Here is an 11051-nt window from a genome sequence, read left to right on the forward strand (position 1 = left end):
ATTTGAACATACATTGACAAAGAAAGTGATGCTATTCAGTCTCAGAATTAATATTGTGTATTTCTGGAGTCTGTTACAAAATGTTATCAAATGTGGTCCGGGTCCTTGATGTAAAAATGTTTGAGAACCACTGCCCTACATAAACACTTTACATGTCTTTTCAGGGATTGTACCTACCACATTTGGACTGGGAGGACAGTGGCCTGCCTGATGAGCCACACCATGGTGTCACTGTTCCTGAGATGGGCGATGTACTGAGTGATGAACTAAGGGCAGCTATAAATCCCCTGGGACACTCCCAATCACATGGCTCAGCCATTTACCTACTTACTATGCAGTATGTCCAGCACTTACTAGGCTTACAGTAAAACATACTCCGCAAAACCTTCTTCTCTTCCGTTTCCATGTCGGTGGCGGCACCAAGCAAGTCGCTAACAGCGCCACCTGCTGTTGTGGAGTGCGAATTACATGACAGTTTACTAGCATGTGTGTGGATCAAGTGTGGCGCACAAGCCCTGAAAAGTGAAGCCAAAACGTCTCGATCGCCCCCTGGTGAGTGGTCCTAGTATAGGTCATAAACCCCGACTCCCCATGTTATTCAATGGGACGCGAGACCAACTAAACAATTAAATTACCCTTCAAATATCTTTTTTCCGAAGCTGTTTTTTGTCATTTACTGTAGTTTGTATCACGCTAATGTAAATTCAAGTGTTCGATTTTAAAATAAGTTGTTTTTTAGAGGCACTGAAGCGTCAACAGGCTTTTTTCATGATCTTCGGAGGACTGAGGAGATTGTATTTACCTTATTTTAATGAGATTGGAGTGGAACGGAGCAGACAGAGTTCACAGGAGCAGGACTCCACTTCCAAAACAGTGCAGATAACGGTATGTGCATTCTGCGAGGGAGAGTGAGGGCGGGGCACAGGGGCGGGGCCGTTGATTTCGCTGCTTTAAGGCTTTACTTCCTGCTTGCTACTGCGCATAGCTACTGCGCAGAACTGCATTAGGATAAGAGCTGAACACTGTTCTCCACAACATTTCCATCAAATTCACAATTTAAAAGCAATAAAAATGTATTTATATGTGGGAGAAAAAAGGTCTCCAAGCTATTTTCACAAAGTGTAATGGAAAAAAATTATGAAGTATTGCGATTCTAATGGAGTGCGACATCTCATCGAGGAATCATGCTACAAAGGGAGTGAGAGCACCTATTTTCATCGTACTGATTTTTTTCCTTTCGAACTCATCAATCTGGGTTATGCAAATGATGCTTTAATTCAGTTAGGAGGAGAATAGCACTACAATCTTGTTTACGCTAATGAAGAATGTTTTCAGCACAGTATGCCATTGATGGGCCACAGTAAGTCATGCTAGTTTATTAAACAGAGATGAGTACTGTTTTTTGGCTTCCGAATGCTCTAAATTTGAAAGTGAAAATGACGTGACATTCAGCCAAGTATGGTGACCCATACTCAGAATTCGTGCTCTGCATTTAACCCATCCGAAGTGCACACACACACTGTGAACACACAGCCGGAGCAGTGGGCAGCCATTTATGCTGCTGCGCCCAGGGAGCAGTTGGGGGTTCGATGCCTTGCTCAAGGGCACCTAAGTCATGGTATTGAAGCTAGAGAGAGCACTGTACATGCACTCCCCCCACCTACAATTCCTGCCGGCTCAAGACTCGAACTCACAACCTTTCAATTGCGATTCCGACTCGCTAACTGTTAGGCCACGACTTCCTAGAGCTTTTTCCCTGACCGGGAATCGAACCCAGGCCGCGGCGGTGAGAGCGCTGAATCCTAACCACTAGACCACCAGGGAAGGGCTAAATTTAACATGCATGCAGCACCTTGAAGAACAGTATAGGTATCCCACTAACAGGGAACATTGTCAGAACTCTGGCTAACATTCTAGGTTCTCCCAAAGTTATTAGAAAGTTTCTTCAAATATATCTGGTCTTTTATTTCTTAAAATATTAGAACAAAAATGTTATTTATACAAAAAAAATTTTTGGTTGAGGTCGGTGTAAGAGTACTTCCCTATTTCAGAGATTGTTGGGTCTGATGGCAGCTGCGTCCAACGTGATACCTCTTGGCCTGCTGTACATAAGACCCCTCAAGACCAAGTGATTTTCCCTGAGGGGCAATCCACTTCGAACTATCAAGGTCACTGCCTCCGTGCCTTAGACAAGTGGAAGAAACCTTGGTTCTTGATCCAGTGCCCGGTGCTGGGAGCTCCTTGTCGCCGTGTAATGCTAGCGACGGATGCATCCCTCACTGGCTGGGGTGCAGTCATGAGTGGCCACCCTGCTCGTGGTCTGTGGAGCGGTTGCCATCTGACATGGCATATCAATTGTCTAGAAATGCTAGCAGTTTATCGTGCATTGAAGCACTTCCTCCCAGACCTGAGGGGTCACCATGTGTTGGTGCGCACCGACAACAGATCGGTGGTCTCTTACATCAACCACCAGGGAGGTCTGCGTTCGTGCCCCTTGTACAAGCTGGCGCACCAGATCCTTGTGTGGTCCCAGAGCAAACTCCTCTCGTTAAGAGCAGTATATATTCCTGGAAAACTAAATATGGGAGCAGACATACTGTCGAGGCAGGGGCCGAGGCCCGGGGAATGGAGGCTTCACCCCGAGGTGGTGAAGCAGATATGGAGAGTTTTTGGCAGGGCTCAAGTAGACCTTTTTGCGACTCAGGAGACATCACAATGTCCCCTTTGGTTCTCTCTAGTTCATCCAGCTCCTCTGGGACTGGACGCTATGGTACATACCTGGCCGAGGCTTCGTCTTTACGCCTTTCCCCCTATTGCTCTGCTCCCGGGAGTTCTGGCGAGAGTACGCCGGGATAGGGTCCATCTGTTATTAGTAGCCCCATTCTGGCTGGGCCGAGTATGGTTCGCAGACCTGGTCTCGCTCCTCGACGGCTCTCCATGGGAGATACCGATCAGGACAGACCTACTCTCACAGGTGCAGGGCACAATAATTTACCCTCGCCCGGAGTTGTGGAAGCTGTGGGCGTGGCCCCTGAGGGGGCACAACTATTAGCATCTGGTCTCTCAACCGAGGTTGTTGAGACCCTCCTCCAATCCAGAGCTCCCTTAACGAGGAAACTTTATGCCTTAAGGTGGAAACTCTTCACCTCATGGTGCAGAGACCACCAGCTAGACCCAGCAAACTGCCCAGTTGGTACAGTTCTGGAGTTCCTACAGGCCAGGCTCTCTGCAGGTTTGACCCACTCCACGTTGAAGGTCTACGTGGCGGCCATTGCGGCCTACCAGGCCCTTCTCGATGGCCAGTCTTTGGGAAGACACCCCTTAGTTACACGAGGCTGAGACCTCCAGTACAGTCCCGTATTCCCCCGTGGGACTTGGTTGTGGTGTTAGAGGCAATGTGCAAACCTCAGTTTGAACCTATTCCAGATATTTCAGACAGACATCTGACGCTTAAAACTGCCTTTCTGTTGGCTATTACCTCTCTGAGAAGAGTAGGAGATCTGCAGGCCCTTTCAGTGGCCCCTACTTATCTTGATTTTGCACCTGGCATGACCAAAGCGTTCATATACCCTCAAACGGGATATGTTCCCAAGGTTCCCTCTGTCACACCACGACCTGTAGTAATGCAGGCCTTCTTTCCTCCTCCCTTTCGGGAGCCCGACCAAGCGAAGCTAAATTGTACGTGTCGAGCGCTGGACGTATACGTCCACATAGCTGCCCTGTGGAGAAAAACAGACCAATTGCTTTTATGCTATGGTTCCCCCAAGAGGGGTTCTCCTGCTACTAAGCAGACTATTAGGCATTGGATAGTCGAGGCTATCAACGCCACCTATGAGTCCTCTAGTCATCCCCCGCTGTCGGGAGCCAAGGCTCACTCTACTCGGGGTATGGCGGCCTCCAAGGCCTTCCTAGCAGGTGTATCCATGCTGGACATCTGCAATGCTGCGGGCTAGTCCACGCCCTCTACTTTTGTAAAGTTCTATGGCTTAGACATGTCAGTCACTCCAGGCGATTCTGTCCTCTCGTCCTAAGCTGTGCTATTCAGATACACACTAGGCAGAGGTTTGTTAGTCTGGCGGCGTTGGTACTCGTTCCTCCAAAGCGTTTTCCAAAAGTTCCCCAAAGTTGCGCGGCACATGCTTTTATAGCTTCACACGATATTCAGAGTTGCTCACGCTAAGCGCGTTCCCTCGAGGAAATAGGGTTACATACGTAACCTAGAGACGTTCTTAATGATATTCTTGTAAAGCTGGTGACCAACACATAATTTAGAGCGATAAATAGTAAAAGAATACTTTAAACTTAAAAAAAAACGTCTCAGGTTACGAATGTAACCATGGTTCCCTGAGAGGGAACGAGACACTGCGTCCTCTGAGGGGACACTATGGGGAACACCTCGTCATGACCCGTGTCTGAAGCATTCTTTGAAAAACGCCAACGTGTTGGCCGGCGACAGCCTCTGACGTCACTACCAGCGCGACTATAAATACGCACCCGTAGGACCCGTCACTTATCTTCTTCGTGAAGCTTGCGTCCGAAGCATGGCAGGGAGCTAGAGGACGCAGTGTCTCGTTCCCTCTCAGGGAACCATGGTTACATTCGTAACCTGAGACGTTCCCTGTCAAGGGAACTTCGAACTGCGTCCTCTGAGGGGACACTATGGGGAACAGTATACCCACGGACAGACGTATACCCAGGACAGAGCATACAGATGAAGCCTCGGCCACGCCTGTACCTGTACCCCCAATGGAGCTGGATGAGCCAGAGGAAGCCAGAGGGGATAGTGCGATGCTCTCTCAAGCCACAAAACCGATCCACCAAAGAAATGCTAGCCAACCTCTCCAACTCTGCTTCAACACCTTGGTGCGAAGGCGCCATTCCCCGAGCCTCAGCCCCTGCCTCAGCAGGATGTCTGCTCTCACAGTGCGTCTCAAAACAGTATTTAGTACTGGAGAGCTCTGAAAGAATCGAGAATCAGTCTCCCATGAGAGGAGTACTCTGAGCTCCGAGCAGCATGCTCATAGATGACCCTTTTTGAAAAGGGGAGCGCTGCTAAACTACCACGAGAATTGCCCACACAGCCCCCCATGTTGAGGGGCGACGCTTGAGGTGTATAACAAATACACACCGGTTGAATGAAGCCCAAGGAACCCCGGGGCTATTCATCTTAAGAAAGGGAATGAAGCGGAGCGCGTAACCCTTAACGTACAGGATGTCGTGCACACTTACCACTTTACGTGGATTTCAGAAAGTGTGCAGTCTTAGCGCACAGGCTTAGCGCGTGTACTGAAAGGTTACCTGACAACCACAGTATGTGGGAGCTCACATTCAGAGAGACCTGTGAAGCCTACTACCTGATAAACACAATATGTGGGAGTTCACCTACAGAGAGGCCTAGAGAGGCCTACTACCTGTTACCAGATAACCACCTCAAGTGGAAACTGAAAGTAATATGGAACTCGACTCCAGGGAGGACTGGTGAGGCCTACTAACTGACAACCACAAACTGTGGGAGCTCGCTTTTTAGTGGAAACGCACATTATGTGGGAGCTAAATCTCCAGGGAGGCCTGGTGAGGCCTACTACCTGACAACCACAGTATGTGGGAGCTCGCCTTCAGAGAGACCTGGTGAAGCCTACTATCTGAAAACCACAATATGCTATTTAGTGGAAACGCACAGTATGTGGGAGCTAAATCTCCAGGGAGGCCTGGTGAGGCCTACTACCTGACAACCACAGAATGTGGGAGCTCACCATCAGAGAGGCTTGATGAAGCCTACTACCTGATAACCACAATATGTGGGAGACCACCCAGCCCCTCATGTTGAGGGAGGCGATGCATGAGGTGTATAACAAATACACACTGGTTGAATGAAGCCCATGGACCCCAGGGCTAATCATCTTCAGAAAGGGAATGAAGCAGAGCGCGTAACCCCTATCGTACAGGATTTTAGAAAGTGTGCAGAGTCTTGCGTGCACACTTACCACTTACGTGGATTTGAGACAGTGCGCAAAGTGTTCACCATGTGGATTTGAGAAAGCACACTGGCTTAGCGTGTGTACAGAAAGGTTCCTAAGCATCGCAGAGGCGCTGGATCGCATGGGAGAGGTGCACTCCAACCCTCAAGTGAGGGGAGCATCACCTGAGGCAGTACATACAGAGGACTCCTTGACTACCACCTCCCCGGGTGCGCCAAGCGGCCAGGCGGCCCCTCAGGGTGACCTGGCCGGAAATCCATGAAATTCCCTGCAGTGCTGTGCCAATTCTGATGATCAGCCAGGCTCTTTGGGAGGGTGTGTGGGATGGACAACCGCAGAGCGCTTGCTTCCCACGCGCGACCGCCTACCGAAAGCCTGTGATCTTGGCCACCTAGCTTTTTCCAGAGCACTGTAAAGGAAACTCACAGAGTTTGTTAGTAGACATATAACCACCAGCAGCATAACACCCATAAGCAGGTAAAGCAAGGGTTACGTACTCACCCACCCTCCTGTACTGGAGTCCCGCTTGCGGGGCGCCCCCTTCTGGTCCGGACCGTCAGTAAGGTGGTTAGGTGGTTACTATGAACATAGAACCAACCAAAACATCATAGGTCCAGGAAAGGAGACTGTTATGTGAGAAACTTTCCACCTAACCTCGATCAGGTGGAGAGCTGGTGGCTACAGGGGAATTAGGCAGGGGAGGATAAAAACAGAAGTTAAAACAGAGGTTAAAAACATCCGGAGCTACTAGGTATCGCTCTGATCCGGACGAGGACGCTGCCTCGTCTGAATCACATCCCTCAGACCCTGCTTACCTCTCCGTGACCCGCGATTCCTCTTGCCCCTGCCCTTAGGCAGGGGAGGAGCGCAAGCCGCGACACTAGCCTTCTGCGCCAGTCTACGATCCTCAGATGGAGATGGGCCAGGACCCCTTTGTTGTTCAGGCTCGGACCTGGACCTTAGTGGAATGAAGGATTTAAAGGCAGCTGAGCGTGCCCTTGCCTCCCTGAACTTTGACCACCATCTCGACGGAGGTACCGAAGCATCGAGAAGAAACCCCCTTCCTTCCCTCCCGATGTCTGCCAGGTTCACCTACAGATGTCTCTCTGTTACCACCATGGCCGCCATAGACCTGCCCATGGCGGAGGCAGCCTGCTTGGTAGCCTGGAGAGAGAGGTCTGTGGTGCGGCGCAGCTCGGCTACCTGGTCAGGTGAAAGGCCCTCGCCTGTATCCAGGTCCTTCAGCAGTTCAGCCTGGTAAGCCTGAAGCACTGCCATCGTGTGCAACGAAGCCACAGCCTGACCTGCTGCTGCATATGATTTGCCATTTAAGCGGGATGTATCCTGGAGGGGCTTAGATGGCAAAGAGGGAGATTTAAGAGAGGACGTTTCCCCCACAGAGAGATAGCTAGCCAGCGACTCTCCTACAGGGGGCATCCTCTCATAGCCGTTTTCGTGCATGCCCTCGATATTAGCATAAGGAGGAGGTATGCTGAAACCGATGGATGCGAGAGGAAAACGGCCTCTTCCATTACTTTTCGACTTCTGCATGCAAGTCAGGCAAGAATGGAAGGCTCACCTGGGCTGGAGGGCTATGGTCAGACAAATAACGCTCATCGAGGCGACCTCGTGATGTTACCTTTCTGGCACGCTTCCATGGCAAGTCTAATTTTGCCGTGGCGTGATCCATAACTTCTAACAGCTCCTCATACGCAGGGCAGGAGGATTGAGAAGGCTCAGCCTCAGCTTCTTCGCCACTCTCAGACATCTCCTGCTCTTTCTGGGTAGAACCCAGCAGAGCACTAACTTCAGTGTCAGAATGGGTTAATGACAACGCATCTTCCTCCCGAAGTTCACTCTCGTTTACCGCCGGAGAGTGTAAAAGGAAAAGTGCCTCTCTACACTCCTCAGCGAGATCCACCTGTGATCCCCACGAGCTCATTCTCCTCTGTGCCTCGGCAACGGCGGGTCCTGAGCCGCGGGATCCAGATGGCTATCTATGGAGTGAGAATCATGCCAAAACCTCACACACACACACACACACAAAAAGATTCACAAACAAACTCAGTGTGGTTTGCAAATACAAAACATCACTCACAAACTAATGCAGTTTGTTCTGCAAATAAAAAACGTTGCTATCAAACAAATACAGTACGTTTTACATATACAAAGAAACTTATTTCTTCATTGACAAAGATATCCTCCAAGTACAAACTAAAATCTTTCAAGTACAAAAAAAAATCCTTCAATTAAAAAAAAATCCTTCAAGTACAAAACAAAATCCTTCAAGTACAAAACCAAATTCTACAAGTACGAAAATCTGTCACGTGACTTTTGGCACTAATTTTCCGCCTTGCTGATCCACACGCAAATGCCTTCAGATCCACACACATGCTAGTAAACTGTCATGTAATTCGCACTCCACAACAGCAGGTGGCGCTGTTAGCGACTTGCTTGGTGCCGCAACCGACATGGAAACAGAAGAGAAGAAGAAACGGTGGCGTTGGGGACGGTTTGAACACGATGAGCAGCCAACAGGTGAGTTTGCAGTCATTGCTGGTGAAAAATCAGCCTGAAGGGGTTGTTATTAGTGATGGGAAGTTCGGATCATTTTACCGACTCGGACTTTTGAGTCTCGTTCAGCAAAATGAACGAATCAGATCTAATACTTATGCAAACGTTGATCACACTAAAAACAATACAAAACTAAAATGCTATAAGATACAGAAAAAAATTCATTCTTTACCTGGGTCTTTATTCTGTGATTAGCTCACTTCACCTCTTATCTGACAAGAGTCCTCGGGTTTAAGTCATTCCTTAATCACGTGACAGTCCCATACGCAAAACGAACGCAGTCTTGAGCCGGAAAGAGAATTGATTAGTTCATCTCATGAGTCTTTCGGGTCTCGGGTCGAGTTTGACTCATTCCTTAATCACGTGACAGCCCCATACGCTATTTCTGACATTTTCTGTCACTGTGTTTTTGTTACTGTTTGTTGAGGATCTGTGGTTTGTTATTATTTTATAAATAAATAAAACCATGTTATAAATAAAATATTGATTAAATTGTCTTTTTGACTGTCTATCGGTAAATAAACACTAGGCTATATAATAATATAATCCAAGCTTACAATAAAAAGTATTTATAGACTAGTTTGTTAATTTTTACTCCAATTTTGAGTTTGCTGGTATAATAATTGCTTTTCCTAGGCAAACTTGACATATTGGTGTAATATATGTATAAGAAGATTGCTCAAAAAAGGACATAATGACATATACATCAAAAGCAAATAAAATTTTGAATTTGAATTATTAATGTTAGTTTAAAACATTATGGTTATGACAACTTCAGCTTCAACAGTTTTAACCCAGCTCAGAGTGAGGAGGATACTTCAGATCCCGGTGCGACTGCCAGTGCAGGGGCCATGTTTTGGGAAGACTTTGACGAGAGGGTAGCAAGCTTGAGGCCTTCTGCTACCTCTTCTAAGACCTCAGATGCTATAAAGGTGCAGGCCTACCTTGCAGAGCCGCTCTTACCCCGCACATCAGACCCTCTGGCCTGGTGGAGGAGATGTTCACCAGTATACAAAAGCCTTTCTGAAGTCACAAAGACAAGACTTTGCATTGTGGCCACATCTGTGCCATCTGAAAGAATTTTTTCTAAAACTGGGCAGATTATCTCAGATAGAAGAAACAGACTCAGCCCACCAAGGTCAGGGAGCTTTTTTTTTTTTTTATGCAAACGTGCCTTAAAGCAAGTCCTAAAAATATAGCCACAGTGTGTTATTTATTTTAAAGCTTATTTATTTTTCTTTATTTAGAAAAAGACTAGCTTGTTGTGCAATATTTTTGTTGTTTTTGTGATTTTAAAGGTAATTTGTTATTGTTATAAGGCTCAGTAGCTTTAGTATCTCTTAATTTTCATTTATTTTTATTTAAATGGTTTAAAATTATTTGGGGAATAGTTATCCTCTTTGATATAAAGTTTTTATTTTGGCACAAAAGTGTTATTTATTTTAAAACGTATTCATTTTAAATTATTATATAAAAAAAGCAAAGCTTGTTGTGCAATATTTAGTTTTTCTTTTTTTTTCTTTTTTTTTCTTTTTTTATATTGTACTTTTAAAGTTCATTTGTTAAGGTTATTAGACCCTGTGGCTTTATTATCTTTTAATTTTAATTTTATTTTTAATTATTTACTTTTTTATTATTTTGATTTATTTTGGAATAGTTGTCCTCTTTGTTACAAAGCTTTCTGGCACAAAAATAAACAATAAACAACAATTCAAAAGTATGTACACAGTGTTTTTTAATGTTTATAAAGTGTCATATGTTACAAAAGTATGGTTTATACAGACAATCTGATTTAATAATTACTTTAGCCAATGTTGTCACATCACGGGACAAAAGAACGAACAACCCGAAGAACCGAAAGAAGAACTAATCAATTCTCTTTCTGACTCAATACAGCATTCTTTTACTGTTAGCGTATGGGTCTGTCACGTGATTAAGGAATGACTCGACCCGAAGACTCATGAGATGAACTAATCAATTCTCTTTCCGGCTCATACTGCATTGGTTTTAGCATATAGGGCTGTCACGTGATTAAGGAACGAGTCAAAAACCCGAAAGACCCGAACTATGAACTAATCAATTCTCTTTCCAGCTCAGACTGCATTGGGTTAGCGTATGGGGCTGTCACGTGATTAAGGAACGAGTCAAAAACCCGAAAGACCCGAACTATGAACTAATCAATTCTCTTTCCGGCTCAGACTGCATTGGGTTAGCGTATGGGGCTGTCATGTGATTAAGGAACGAGTCAAAACCCGATAGACCCGAACTATGAACTAATCAATTCTCTTTCCGGCTCAAGACTGCATTGACTGACAGGTGAATCACTACTACTAGAACAGAACCTATAGAATAATGCGCATGCGCGACTGAACGAATCACTCCCCGAGACGACTCGTTCTTCCCGAGTCACATTAAAGATTCGTTCAAAATGAACGAATCGTTCAAGAACGACACATCACTAGTTGTTATTCGCTATAACAACCGCCTCGCTATACATGA

General features: G+C 46.4%; 1 non-coding gene across 1 annotated transcript; it reads right to left on the reverse strand.

The window, feature by feature from the left end:
* Positions 1 to 1752: 1752 nt before the first annotated feature.
* Positions 1753 to 1824, reverse strand: trnae-cuc (transfer RNA glutamic acid (anticodon CUC)). The gene has a single exon. It is a non-coding gene; the product is annotated as a tRNA-Glu (tRNA).
* Positions 1825 to 11051: the final 9227 nt, after the last annotated feature.

Source organism: Carassius carassius, chromosome 25, assembly GCF_963082965.1.
Source record: "Carassius carassius chromosome 25, fCarCar2.1, whole genome shotgun sequence".
Classification (NCBI taxonomy): Eukaryota; Metazoa; Chordata; class Actinopteri; order Cypriniformes; family Cyprinidae; genus Carassius; species Carassius carassius.